Below are 13,310 nucleotides of genomic sequence, written 5' to 3'. Positions count from 1 at the left end.
TCATCGTCCCAAGCACACTTATTTGCACTTTACCTTGGAAGATTTTTTGGAGCAGCTGGGTGGCTCCTTGCTAACAAAGATAAGAGCAGAACCCCAGAGGAATGGGTCACGGCACGGGTATGGTTTGTGGGGTTGGCAAGGAGGTGAGGTCTTGGAAATTAAAGCTCAGTTGGAGTGACTATGTTGAGAGGGAGGGGTTTGGAAAGGGGGTGGGGTATTTGGGAGAGGCCTGATTGGCTCAATGCTTCCCTGGCCCTGCCTGCAGCCCTGGGAAGGGTCTTGAGAGCTGCTAGGGAGAGAGAACAGCCACACGTTATGAGGAGGCCTCTGGCAGCTGTGCAAAAAGCACCGGGCTTGGAGTCCCAGAGCCCTGACTTCTGGCCTTGAACCTGCCAAATTCATTATGAGACCTTGAACAAGTCTGTCCACCAATCCCCCAAAGCCCTCCACCCACCTCCTCCAGGCCTTGGTTCTCCATCTGAAAATACAAGCATTGGGCTTCCCCTCCTATAGAGCCAGGTCCTGATTCCCTGGTGCTGATGACCACATACCTCCAACTGGGCATCTAGCATCATCCTTGTCTTTGTTCTCCTTTGAACCCCTCCCACCATCTTGAACAGAGCTGGCCAAAGGCTGCTGTCTGCGTGGATTCTGGCCTGGAATCACAGCTCAAGGACGGCTGGGGATGGGGTGGGACACAAGCCAATCAGAAGTGGTTGCATCTCTATATGTACCATGGAATATTATTCAGTCATAAAAAAGAAGGAAATCCTGCCATTTGTGACAACGTGGATAAACCCTGAAGGCATTAGGGTAAGTGAAATAAGTTAGACAGAGAAAGACAAATACTGTATGATCTCACATTTATGTGGAATCTTAAAAACCAAACTCACAGAAAGAAAAAAAGGAAGAAAGAAGAAAAAAGACAAAAAGAAACAGAAGAAAGGAGAAAAAAACCAAAGAAAAGAAAAGAGAAAACCCAATGGAGAAGTGATGCAGGCACCCCTAGTCCTCAGACCCTCAGTATCAGGCCCAGCCATGGGCAGGGACAGGAGAGAAAGAGGCAGAGAGACAGAGATGGAGGCAGGAAAAGACAAAAAGAGACAGAATTCAGAGAGGCAGACAGAAAGGAAGCTGGAAACTTAAAGAGAAGTGGAGAGAGAGAAGACAGAGCCATGTACAAGAAGAGAGAGGACAGAAAAAGAGCACGACAGATGGCACCAGGAGAAATATATGTCTTAAATGGAGGAGAGAGACTTCCCTGGTGGCCCAGTGATTAAGACTCCAAGCTCCCAATGCAGGGGGCACGGGTTCAATCACGGGTCAGGAAACTAAGATTCCCGCATGATGCATGGCACGGCCCAAAAGAAAAAAAGGAGGAAAGAAACATCACAGGAAGAGAGCAAGAGAGGGGTCAGAGATTCTGAGATACAGGCAGAGAAACTGAAGAAGAAATGGGCCAAGGAGAGAGAGGAGAACACACACGTGCACACACATGGTCACACACAGTCACACAGCACACACACCGTCACACACACCAAGGACAGGCCAGGAGAGGAGCTGGAAGACACAGGCTCAGCCTCTAGCCAGGAGGGCCCTTCCCACTCAGCCAGACCCCTGATGACCCCCAGAAGCCCCTCAGAAGCCCCCAGATGCTGCAGCCTGGTGAGCCCAGATGACGTCACTACAGGCTGCTCCCTTTGCCTGCTGGGCACCCAGCCCAAGTAACGCGAGTCAGTGGCCTCCTTGAGATGCTGGTACCAAAGCCCGCCGGTGCCCGTCGTGCCGTCCGCACTGCAGAACCCACATCCTCACTCCTTCCCTTCCCTGTCCCGCTCCCCCTGGCAGCCCTCCCTCCCTTCCAGGTTTTATCACTAAACCACACATCTGGTCTCTCTGTCTCAGGCTTTGTTTCTAGGGAACCTTGCCAAAGACACTCACCTCTCAGCTTCAATTCTTTCTGAAAATAGGGATAATCAGACTCACTCCTCAGAGCTGTTCTGATAATGAAATGAAAGGCAATACACAAATCACTTGATATGGGGCCTGCCTGGCACTGAGTCAGCCCTTAATAAATGCTCATCATCACCACCATCATCATCATCATCACCAGCACAGAGGGCTGTGGGTAAGTGGGGAGACTGAGGCCAGGCAGGTCCTTCCTCTCTTCAGTGCTCTGTTTCTAGCACAGTTGGCTCCCGTGAGCTTCGTGCCCATCTAGCCAACTCCCTGGAGGTCCCATGGATACTGCAAACTCAATTTGTCCAAAACTGCCCTGTCACTTCCTCCTCATACCCCAGCTTGCTTCCCCTCCAGTGCGCCCCTCCCCTCCTCCTGCCCCCAAGGAGGATAGATACTTTGTCATTTATTGATATTTCTAATGACAAGAACAGAGCCTGGAATAGAGGTGACACTCCATACATGTTTGCTGAATGAATGAGTGAATGAATGAATGAGTGAGTGAGTGAGTGAAGGGGAAACATCAACAAGGAAAGACATAACTTGCCTAAGAACACACCAAGCATGGGAAAATAAACCCAGAGCTGGGGTTCCTGCTCTCACAGCCCCCTGCAGGTTAAGCCAGCAGCAGGAGCTGCTGGGGACCAGCCCGGGGCTCTCTCTGCCCCCATCCCAGGCCCTTTGAGTCTCTGAGAGCAGCCAGTGTCCAGCCAATGTCCAGGGATGCTCACGGGCTCTCCTAGGAAGCTGGCGATGGGCCGTGGGGAGCTTCCGGCCACTTCTGAGTTGTCTGCGCAGGCGCTGTGCACACAGGTGGGCTCCCTGCAGGAGGGAGGTGCCTCCTTCTGTCCTGGGGCAGAGGGCCGCTGAACCTCGCCTCACTGGCTTCCAGGGCCGCAGGACCCTGGGCCACGGCCCACTGCCCAGATGGGAAGACAGAGGCACAGTGGGCTCACCCAAGGTCTGAAGTCAGAAATTACAGTCACCGCTGGAGCTATTTATTCAGCCCTTTCTCTACTCCAGGCACTGGGCTGGGTGCTCTGGCCATGGGATCAACTCCTAGGCATAGAGCTTATTACCGCCACTTGAAACACAGGGGCAAGGTAGCCTAGAAAGGCCGAGCAATTCACTCAAGGTCACGCAGACTCAAGGTCGGGCCGGAACACTGTGGAATCCTGGTTGGTCCCAGAGTCAGCTGTGACACAGCCCCTGATCCCTACGGATTTGTCCCTTGCCCTGGGTGCCTGGGCACAGGTACCCAGCTGATGCTGGGTACACAGGCGCTCCCTTCCACGGCCCTCACCCGCCCACCGGCCCTCAAAGCCCCTTTCATGGGCCTGCTCCACACCCCACTGGGGAAGCCAGACAAAGCCGCTAGTGTTGGCATTATTTTTCTATTTCCAGATGGATCTGTTTTCTGGCTCCATCCAGGGCCTCCCATCACTGCGTGGGGGCTGGAGACCCAGCGCCAGGTTAATATTAGGAGGCAGCAGGAAAAAAAGGCAACCCGATGCAGCTCCTTACAGAGTTCTGGGCTGTTCCACCAGGGCAGCCTCGGGGGAATATTCCTGGGGCTTTTAAGGGGGCCTGGCAGCCAGGTGGGCCGCAAGGAAAAAAGAATACTCCTTTTTTTTTTTTTTTTTAATTTTTCAAGGAAGCTCTTCAGTGTTCCATTTGGGGCTGGGGCCCACCATGGAGTTCCCAGGTGACCTGTGGAGCTGAGTTGGACTCTCCACACACTGAACTGAAGATGGTATTTTAAAATTCAACCAGGCAGTCATTCATTTAACCAACATTTACTGAGTACCTACTACTGTCAGGTGACGCACAAAGGTATCTACTCTGGTGGAGCCCACAGCCTACTAGGGAGATGGCATTAGTCAGATCATTGCACATGTGAAGGGGCCCTTACCACTGGGATAAAGTGCTGTGGAAAAGAAGGCCCATATACAGAGGATGTCAGACTTTGGCTTTTTTTCAAACCACCCAATCTAAATGCCTGATTTTTCAAAAGAAGAAAAAGAGGCCCAGAGAGGGATAGAGACTCCTGGGTACCCAGAAAGGGTACCAGGGTCCAGAGCTGTACTCCCTCCAACTTTGGCTGGGTCATGGCAGAACGACATGGACAATGATAGAATCCTGGCAGCCTTGCCCTTGATCTTGGGGGAATATGTAAAGAAGATCAGGATATGGGGAACTTACTGACCACCACTGATGAAAGCCAAGTGTGTGAGAAAGTTGTCTCCAAAGCTCCTTAAATCTGTCTGTTAATGGAAAAGTGACTCAGTTACTGTTCCCAAAAAATCCAACCCAGCCCAAGGGCGGACATGTTTCATCCTCTTCTTGGCCTCCAACACCCAGGAACAAAATCAACAGATTTCTATGTTGTATGTTTGGTTGGGGCATAGGTGGGAATGGGGACAGGGGAGAGACGGGAGGTCCTTTGAGGCCCAGGAGAAGTATCAGGGGAGTCTGACCTGAAGCAGAGTCATCTCAGTGGGCAGACAGCCACTTGAAGGGCTGTCCAGTACAACAGTCCATGTGGTCTGGGTGGCCTTGGGGAAAGCTCCAGAGGGAGATTTCACCCCACCCGGAAAAGGAACTTGAGTTTCAAACAATGTACGGATAAAAATGGGGGGTGGTAATCAGCCAGGCCTGGCGCAGGTGAGGGGCAGCACAAGCAGAAATCAATGACTCTTTGGCAGGGGCTTGAGGGGAAACTTCTGGCCCGGTTGGGAGATTGGATCAGAATCCAGGGCCAAAGGAGGTCTACAGATGTTGTCACACTCAGGATCCTGGCAGGAGGCAGCACACACTGCTAAAGGGGTCAACCGTGACAGCATTCAACGCTCCAGGCAAAAAGACTAGCTGATAACTAGTGATACTACTGTTAGTGACAGTGATTAAAAAAAAAAAATTAGAATGGAACTTCTCCGTGGAAATATTCAAAGCAAGGCATCCACAGAGGACTGGGCAGGGTTGTGGGAATCAGCCGGGGCTGGTGAAGACCCGGGGGCAGTGAGAAGCTCTTGCCATCCCAGCCTGAAGGGGCAAGGGGAGGGAACGGGTTAGGGGGGGTGGGCAGGAGGTGCAGCCTTAGGAAAGCAGCCATCGCAAAGCTACAGTAGCGCAGGGCAGAGAGGGTGCAAATACCCCAGCCTCTCTCCCCTCCTGCCCTCCGATAGCGGTGTCCCCACAAACCAAACCCATTCAGAAGTTAGGGGACAAGGGAGCCAAGGTGAGGCTGTGCAGCATGTAGAGGTGAGCCTCCTGGGGCACAGGGCAGGGCAAGGAAGGGCAGGGAGTGGATGGAGGACCAGAGAGGGGGAGGAAATAACAAGATGAGACATGTTTTGATTGGTTGTTCATGTGTCCATCTTTAAAAGAAATGCCTTGGGTGGTAGGGCAATTTCCAGTTGGCCACAGGCCTCAGCACTCCCAACTGCCTTACAGTTCAACTGGCCCAGTTTACATACGTTCCCAGCTGGCCCTTGTAGGCAATTGAGTCTGTGAGCCCCGGGAAGAGGAACTCAGAGGTGCCTTCCAAACTCCCTCTGACTTCACAATTCTCGAGGAGGAAGGAGTTAGATGGAGAAGAGAGGGTCACTTGTTCAACATGTACTGAGCCCCTCCGCTGTGTTGGGACCCAGCTGGGGTTCTGGGAAACCAGTGTTTGTCAAGACAGACTGGTTTTTAACCTCAGGGATCTTACAGTCTGATGGGGGTAACATGAATTTGTTGAACAAGTATCTGGTAGGCATGGTTGGGTGTTGGGGACATAGCAACAAGTATTAATTCCCCTGCTCTTATGTTCCAGTTAGGGGAGACAGAAAATAGATCAGGAAACCCATGAACGTATAAGCTAGTTTTATAAGTACTGAGAAAAAAACCAAAGCAGGCTAAGTGGTTTGAATATGATGAGACCAATGAGGCTTGTTAAAGTTACCCATTGCTGTGTAAAAGACAATCGCAAGCTCGGTGGTTCACACAACAACCATTTCTATGCTCACGGATTCTGTGGGTCAGGAATTTGGGCCGAGCACAGCGGGGAGGGCTTGCCTCAGCTCCTTGAGGTCTGGGGCCTCGGCTGGGAAGACTCAGATGGCCGTGGGGGGGTGTGAGCAGGTGAGGGCTGGACTCATCTGGAAGCATCTCCATTCATGCTTGTGGTAGGCACAAGAGTGCCTGTCGCCCCCAACCAAAGATGTGCACGTCCTAATGCCTGGAGCCAGTGAGTATGCTACCTTATGTGGTAAAAAGGCTCTGAAGATGTGATTAAATTCAGGATTTTGAAGTGGTTAGAGTATCCTTGGTTACTCAGACAGGGCCAACGGAATAGTGAGAGTCTTTATAAGGGAAAGAGGGAGGCAGGAAAGTCAGAGAAAGACATGTGACAAGGGAAGCGGGGGACATAGTCAGAGAGGTTAGAAGATGCTACTCTGTTAGTTTTGAAGGTGGAAGAAGGGGCCATGAGCCAAGGAATGCAGGCAGCCTCTAGAAGCTGAAAAAAGGCAAGGATTTCCCCCAGAGCCTCCAGAAGGAATGCAGCCCAGCCAGCAGGTTGATTTTAGCCCAGTGAGATCCATTTGAGACTTGACCTCCAGAAGTGTTAAGAGAACAAATTTACATTATCGTAAGCCACTGAGTTGGCGGTAATTTGAAAACACAGTAGCAATTAGAAGCTAATATAACATGTCTGGTGCCTTGGCTTTAGGTAACTAAAAAGTGGGCTCAGCCAGGACAGCTGACCAGATCACCCCCATATGACCTCGCCATGTGGCTTGGCTTTCCTCACAGCATGGCGGCCTCAGAGCGGTTGGACTTCCCATGGTGGTTCAAAGCTCTAAGAACAAGCGTTCCAGCAAAAAGGCAGAAGCTCCATGGCCTTTCACAGCCTAGCCTCTGTGAAGTCCCACTGTGTCACTTCCACCGTACACTATGGGTCAAAGCAGTCACAAGGCCACCCAGAATCAAAGAGAAGGGACAGAGACCCCACCTCTTGCTAGGAAGAGGGTCAGGAAATTTGCAGCCATGTTTTTAAAATCACCACAAGCCTAGTTTAGATAGGGTGGTCAGGGAAGGCCCCTCTGAGGAGGTGACATTTGAAGAGAGCTTGGATGAGGTGAGGGAGCTAAACAGGGGCAGAGAGTTCCAAGGAGAGGAAACAGAAGCACCAAAGCCCAGAGGTGAGAATGGGGCAGGGAAATAACCGGGCCATTCTGGTCCGTGTGACAAGTGATCCGTAGGGGCTCAAGGGGCTGTGGGAACCCAGCTGAGGGCCCTGGAACCAGTCTGAGAAGGTTCTAGAAGGAAGGGATATGTGAGCCGAGGGCTGATGATTGGGGCTGAGACGGCCCACGTTGGAGGACTTGGCAACCCCTCTTACATGCTCCCCACCCCACCTTGCAGAGGACTGAGGACTGGTCCAGGCTCCTCTCACTCCGGCCCCCCAGGGACCCCCACAGGCACAAGCAGACCTTGGTAAAGGCGTCTGCTTCCTGGGCCTTGAGTCTTCTCTTTCTGTGCCCCCTGTTGCCCATCCCTTTCCTCCCAGACATCCTTCCACAGGATCCACTAGATGAAGTCTTACCTCATTAACCCAGGGCTGGACAAGTGCACTTTCTCATGAAGGTAAACAGAGCCGGTGGGACACAGAGGGAGGCTGTGTGTCACAGGCAGGGAGCCTGCCTCCCAACGGATACCTCCCACGCCTGTCCCCCGCCCACCTTTCAGGGCCCAATCAAAGCTTTCTTCTCTTTGCAGCTGCAGCCAGGGAGGTGGGAGGAGGCCAAGGTCCAGCCAGTGAGAATGGAGCAGAAAACATTTCTCTGGTCTCCGGGGTCAGCACAGGAATTCCAGCCCCAGCACAGGACTTGGCATGTAGAAGATGCTCAATAAATATTCCTTGAATAAAGGAAAGAAAGAAAGACAGAGAGAGAGGGAGAGGGAGAGAAAAGAAAGGGAGGGAGGGAGGGACGGAGGAAGGAAGGAAGGAAGAAAGGAAGGAAGGAAGGAAGGGAGGAAAAGAGAGAAAGGAAGGAAGGGAGGAAAAGAGAAAAAGAAAGGAAGAATTTTTTCTCTGACACACAAGATGGTTAAAAGCACAGGCCATGTTTCTATGGTCTTGGGTTCAAATCTTAGTTCAGCCTTTTACTAATTTACTGCAAGTCATTTTACCTTTCTGGGCCTCAGTTTCCTCATCTATAAGATGGGAATAATCATGCCAACCTTACAGAATTACTGGGATGATTAAACAGGATGGTCTCCAAAAAGTGCTGATAAAGAAGATGACGATGGTGATGAAGAAGATGGTGGGTAACAGGCCTAAGCCCTCAGCACATGCCAGGCACGGCTCTGAGACCCCTCTAAGAATCAGTATGTTTCATCCTCACAACAACTCAAGGAAACATTTTGCAGATGAGGAAACTGAGGCACAGAGAGGTTAAGTGACTTGCCAAATGTCACACAGTTGATAAGTCGTATATCACGAATCCAAACCCAGGCAATGTGCCGAGCCTGTACTTGAGCTGCGTTCCACAGAGGCTGGCATGTAGTAGGTGCTCATTAAGGGGCACGTCCTCTGCCCATTGGGTAACTGTCTTTGCTCTCATTGGGTAGTGAGCACTTAAAGGTGGGGCTGCTGGATCCTGCCTCCTGGTCCCCAGTCCTGGGCTGGGCCCACAGCAGTGTTGCCTGGATGGGTGTGGCACCAACAAGGGTGTCACTCTTGTCATGCCCTTTAAAGGGATAAGAGTGCTCTGAAGTCTGGCTGTCTGGAGTTGAATGTCACCACCATTTACTGGCCCCAAGCCTCAATCTCCCTAACTATCAGCAGGGAGAATCAGAGCACCCATGTCGCATGGTCTTGTGACTGAGACCAGGATGGATGAGGCTTAGCAGAATAGCGGGTGAGAGCTCAGTGGACGCTAGCTACTGTTACAATTATTTTTGTTGTTCTTCCATACTCCTGCCAAGTTTCCCAACAGGACCCTGGCTTTGCAAGGACCAGGCCATCCTCCTGGGCAGAGAACAGTTAACCAGGCTCTTTCTGGCAACAGGTAACTTAATTCCCATCTCAGATGCTGAGGCGGAGACCAACGCAGAGGTGAAGCTGGAATGTGAGATCAGCCCGGGGCCGTGTGCTCCCCAGGGAAATGGCCAGAGCTTTCACCCCAACTCTTTCTTCTCCCGCCTTCCAGAGCAGTGGTCATAGATACGGTGAAACAAGATCAGCCTCAAGTGGGACTGGGGTTGGGAGGGAGTTGGGAGCAGGTGGGTTGAGAGGGTGTAACACAAGTCCTCTCAGTGTCCCTCACAGACAACATTGAATCTGCCCTTTGACTTCCCCAGAGGCCCAGAGAGGTTAAGGTCCCGGGCCAGTATCACACAGCTTATCTGGCAGCCAGCTGGACTTTCTGAACTAGGAGGTCCCTAAATTCTAAAACTCTGTGATGCCCCCAGCCCAGCCCACGGTCACTTCTTAAGGGACAGAGGGTTGCAGGGTGATGATGGGGGAGTCTTTTACATGTGTCTTAGGGAGCTAGGCCAGAGCCTCCAGTGTGGGGAGGGCGGGGAGCCAGCAGGCGGCGGGATCAGGTACCAGGCCCTGCTCCTTCGCTCCCCAGTGAGCATCAGTTGCTCTGAGGAGGGGAGGAGAAGCAGGACTCCAGGGATGGAAGGCACTGGAAAGCCATTTCTCTAGCGCCGGCCGAGGGCACCCCCGGGCTCAATCTCCTTTTCTCTCTGCCTGGCTTCTGGCGCCAGCCCTCTCTGGCTGCGGTCTCTGTTATTTCTCTATCCCTGTCTCTGCTGGCCTTGCTTTGCATCTCTCTGTCTCTTTCTGTTTCTCACTATATAGCTCCCTGTGTCTCTATATCCTGTTTCCCTCCCTTTCTTTTCTTGTCAGTCTCTCCCCATGTATCTCCCCCTGTTTCTGCCTCTCCTGCATGTCTCTCTCCTGTCCAAGGCCTCTCTCTCTCCCTGTCTGTTTCTCTCTCATTTCTGCCTCTCCTCCTCTCCCTCCTCTTCCTCTCCCTCCTCCCCTTCCTCTACCTGCTCCTCTTCCTCCTTCTCCATTTCCCCTCTGCCCTATCATCCAACTCATCTGGGACAGAGAACGGATCTGGGTAGGAGAGTGACACAGCAGGGCTGGCAGGTAGGCTGGAGGAGGGGAGGGCAGGGCGAGCACACAAGAGGCTACTGCAAAGGTCCGGGCAGGCAAGGGCAAAGTCTAAGCCCCGTGAAAGCCATGGGTGGAGGAGAGGACGGTTCTGAGAATGACTATAAGGGAGGGGGGCCTCGATGATGCTGTGGGGCCTGGGAGAAGGGCCAGTAGCCGGGAGAACTTCCAGGAGGGGAGATGAGGAAGGGAGGGCGGGGAGTGGCGTGGAGGGACAAGAAGGGGCAGATGTTGAGACCTGAGGCCAGCTTGGAGAGAGCATTGAACGCTGACCAAGAGCCTGGACTTCAGCCCGTGGGGCGGTGGCTTTTTATGTGAATCTGATGAAACTCCAGAACTCTCCCCTGACAACTGTATATGCCCGATGTCTGGCACCCAGGTCGAGGCTTCCGGGACACTTTGAAGTTCTTCCATGAGCCACAGACACCCCAGAATATGAAGCTGGTTCCAGGCACTGGGGAGCCACGGAGGGTTTTTGAGCTGAGGAGATGGCAGACACGGAGCTGTAGGAAGGTCACTCTGCAGCAGTGTGGCCTTAACTGTGCAGCAGAGAGGCCTCTGGCAGCCTGGCCCACCAGGCCTAGGGCCTCCCAGCGTGTCCCCTGCTTCCTGGAGACCCTGCAGGCTGCTTGGACCTAACACAGGGGAGTGGGTCCAAGCCCTGAGCCAGGGTGGCTGCAGCCCAGGAAGCTAAGCGTCAGAGGGAAGGGCTGAGGCCCTCTCCTCACTGCTGCCAAGAACCCTTGGTCCTAAGTGCCTGGGCCTGGCCCAGGAAGACTGGGCCCTCACAGCCATTTGGATGATCAGCCCGGGGACCTGAGACAGTAGCCCTGCTCTGCCAGGCTCAGCCTAGTCCGGTCCCTTCCTTCCTAACCGCCCGCCCGCTCACCTGCCTCCTGTCTTGGATGCCCTGGGTTGAGTCTCTACCTCCTCAGACAACGTCCATTTAGGCAGGAGGCAGGCCCAGTGTGGGTGTTGTCCTCACCCTGCCAGCTGGGCCAGCCTGGAGTTTTCAGCAGTGACCTTAGTTTGCTGTTCCAACACCCACTGCACAGATGGGGAGCCTGAGTCCAAGAGAGAGCTGAGATTTGCCCACTTATTCTCCTGCAGGTTGGTAACCCAGGCAGGCCCCCAGGCTTTCAGCCCCAGGGCTCTCCTGCCTGTGCTGAAAGGACAGTCCTCCAGTGCCTGCATATCACCTTAGGGCCCCATCACCTAAAAAGCCCAGGTCCTATCCCAGCTATGCCCTCCACTGAGGCTGCCTGAGCCAGTTGGAGCGGAACTCGTTGCTATTGCCGTAGCTACCATTTATTAAGTGCCTACTATGTGCCAGACACTTGACATCATGACCCACCGTGTAGGTGACAAGTTACCACATTGTGTAGATGAGGAAGCTGAGGCTCAGAGGAGGAAAGTAAGTTGCCCGTGCTTATCCTGCTAGTAACTGACAGAGCCAAGATTAGGACCCAGGTGTGCCCAACTGCAAAGCCCAGGCCTTTCTTCCATGCCACATCCCTTTCTCTTCCTGTCATACAAAAGGGGCATCAATTTGGCTTCCCTAGAAACTTGGGAGACCCAGGAATCTGTCCTTAAAACCAGAGGTCCAGGCGCCCACCTGGCTCCCAGAAGACCAGCCAGGAGTCAGCTTTAGAAGCCAGGGAGGCCCTCAGCTGCTCCCTTTCCTTTAGCAGAAGAACCGCAGGGCAGCAGGAGATGCCCGTGAACCTGGTCTCCAGGGTTCTAGCTCTGCCATTGACTTGCTGTGTGTCATGGCCTCACTGACTCCCCTCTCGGGCTGAGCCTCTGTCTCCCCGTCTCAATCTGGAGGAGCTGGGATCACGGCTCCCAGAGGGCCATGCCAGCCCGAGTGCCTGCAATTCCTTGGCTAGAAGGAGGTACCTTGGTGCCCTCTGGGCAGAAGCTTTGCCAAGCTAAGGGTTTGGCATGCCATCTTTGCCTGCTCTGTTCGAAGGTGACTGTCTTATTCCAACAAGGAGCCACCCCCAGGGTGGCCCACTCCAAGCCCCAGTGACTCACTTACAGAGTGAGGGGCAGGCGGGCGGGAGTTCTCTCTGTGGCTCTTGGCGTCTAGTGGAGCCCACGGTCCCACGAGCCCACGCCGAGCGGGAACTTGTGTCAACCACTGGCTCCTATAAATCGCAGGGCTAGGACAAGGTGGGACTGTCGGCGGCCTTCAGAGAGAAAGCTCAGCCTGTGTGCTCTGGGGAGCTGACCCGGGGGGACCCTGGGCCCTGCTCGGCGGCATTAATGAGCCCTGCATCTGGTGCCATCCTCAACCACTAGCTGATGCTGACACAGCATTTCGGCTGCGCGAGAGAGTGCGTGTGTGTTCCAAGGCTAGCAAAGGCTCAAGTTTTCCGATTCGGAAAAATCCGTTCAAAGAAAGGAAAATTGAGGATGAGGAGCTGAAGATAGCTTGATTCGTGTTTCCTCAGTCTAAGACTCAACTGGTTCACAGCAGACTATCTCCCTGGATGTCTAACAGAGGAAACCCAGGCTCAAAGAAGGCTGGGCCCCAGGGGGGAGGACCATGGCAGGGCCATAATGGACATGTGACCTTTTATCTCCCAGCCCAGAGCTCTGACCATCCTGCCGACCTGCCCACCTCCGCCAGGGGCCAGCTCTACCCTTGGCCCCGGTGGAGTGTGCACCCTGGACTTCTCTGACCCTGATTTGGACTCAACGTCTTCCCCTCTCTGAACCACAGCATTAACAGACGCTTCTACTAGGAGGCTTCCCAGGTGGGGCACCCAGAGCCCTGCCTTCAAAGAATTTATCATCTTCCTAAGGAGACAGAAGGGAATTCAGGAGTAAAACCAGAAAAATAATAATGACCAATGCTTACATGGTACTTACTCTGCACCAGACAGTTCTGTTCTAAGGGTTTTTCATGTGTTAACTCATTTAATCCTCACAACAACCTATAAAGTATTGTCAGTCCCATTTTACAGATAAAGAAACTGAGGCACCCTGAGGTTAAGTAACTTCCCCTTGGTCACACAGCTAGAAATCTGTGTAGCCTGTTTCTTGAGTCCACACCACCAAAGAAGATACCACGTGACAAGTTTTAGCTCCTCCTCGGTGCCAGGTACCATCCTCAGTATTGGGGACACAGTGGTGGAAAGAAGAGACAAGGATCCTGTCCTCAAGG

At 53.1% G+C, this 13,310-nt stretch overlaps 1 protein-coding gene across 9 annotated transcripts in view; it reads right to left on the bottom strand.

Annotated features, from left to right (window-relative positions):
• The window catches only part of COL27A1 (collagen type XXVII alpha 1 chain), a 186,264-nt gene that overhangs the window by 160,174 nt on the left and 12,780 nt on the right, over positions 1-13,310 (bottom strand). The gene's annotated exons all lie outside the window — the stretch shown is intronic.

Source organism: Balaenoptera borealis, assembly GCF_965194805.1.
Source record: "Balaenoptera borealis genome assembly, chromosome: 8".
In the NCBI taxonomy this organism is placed as follows: Eukaryota; Metazoa; Chordata; class Mammalia; order Artiodactyla; family Balaenopteridae; genus Balaenoptera; species Balaenoptera borealis.
This window is presented reverse-complemented; position numbering and strand designations above follow the sequence as displayed.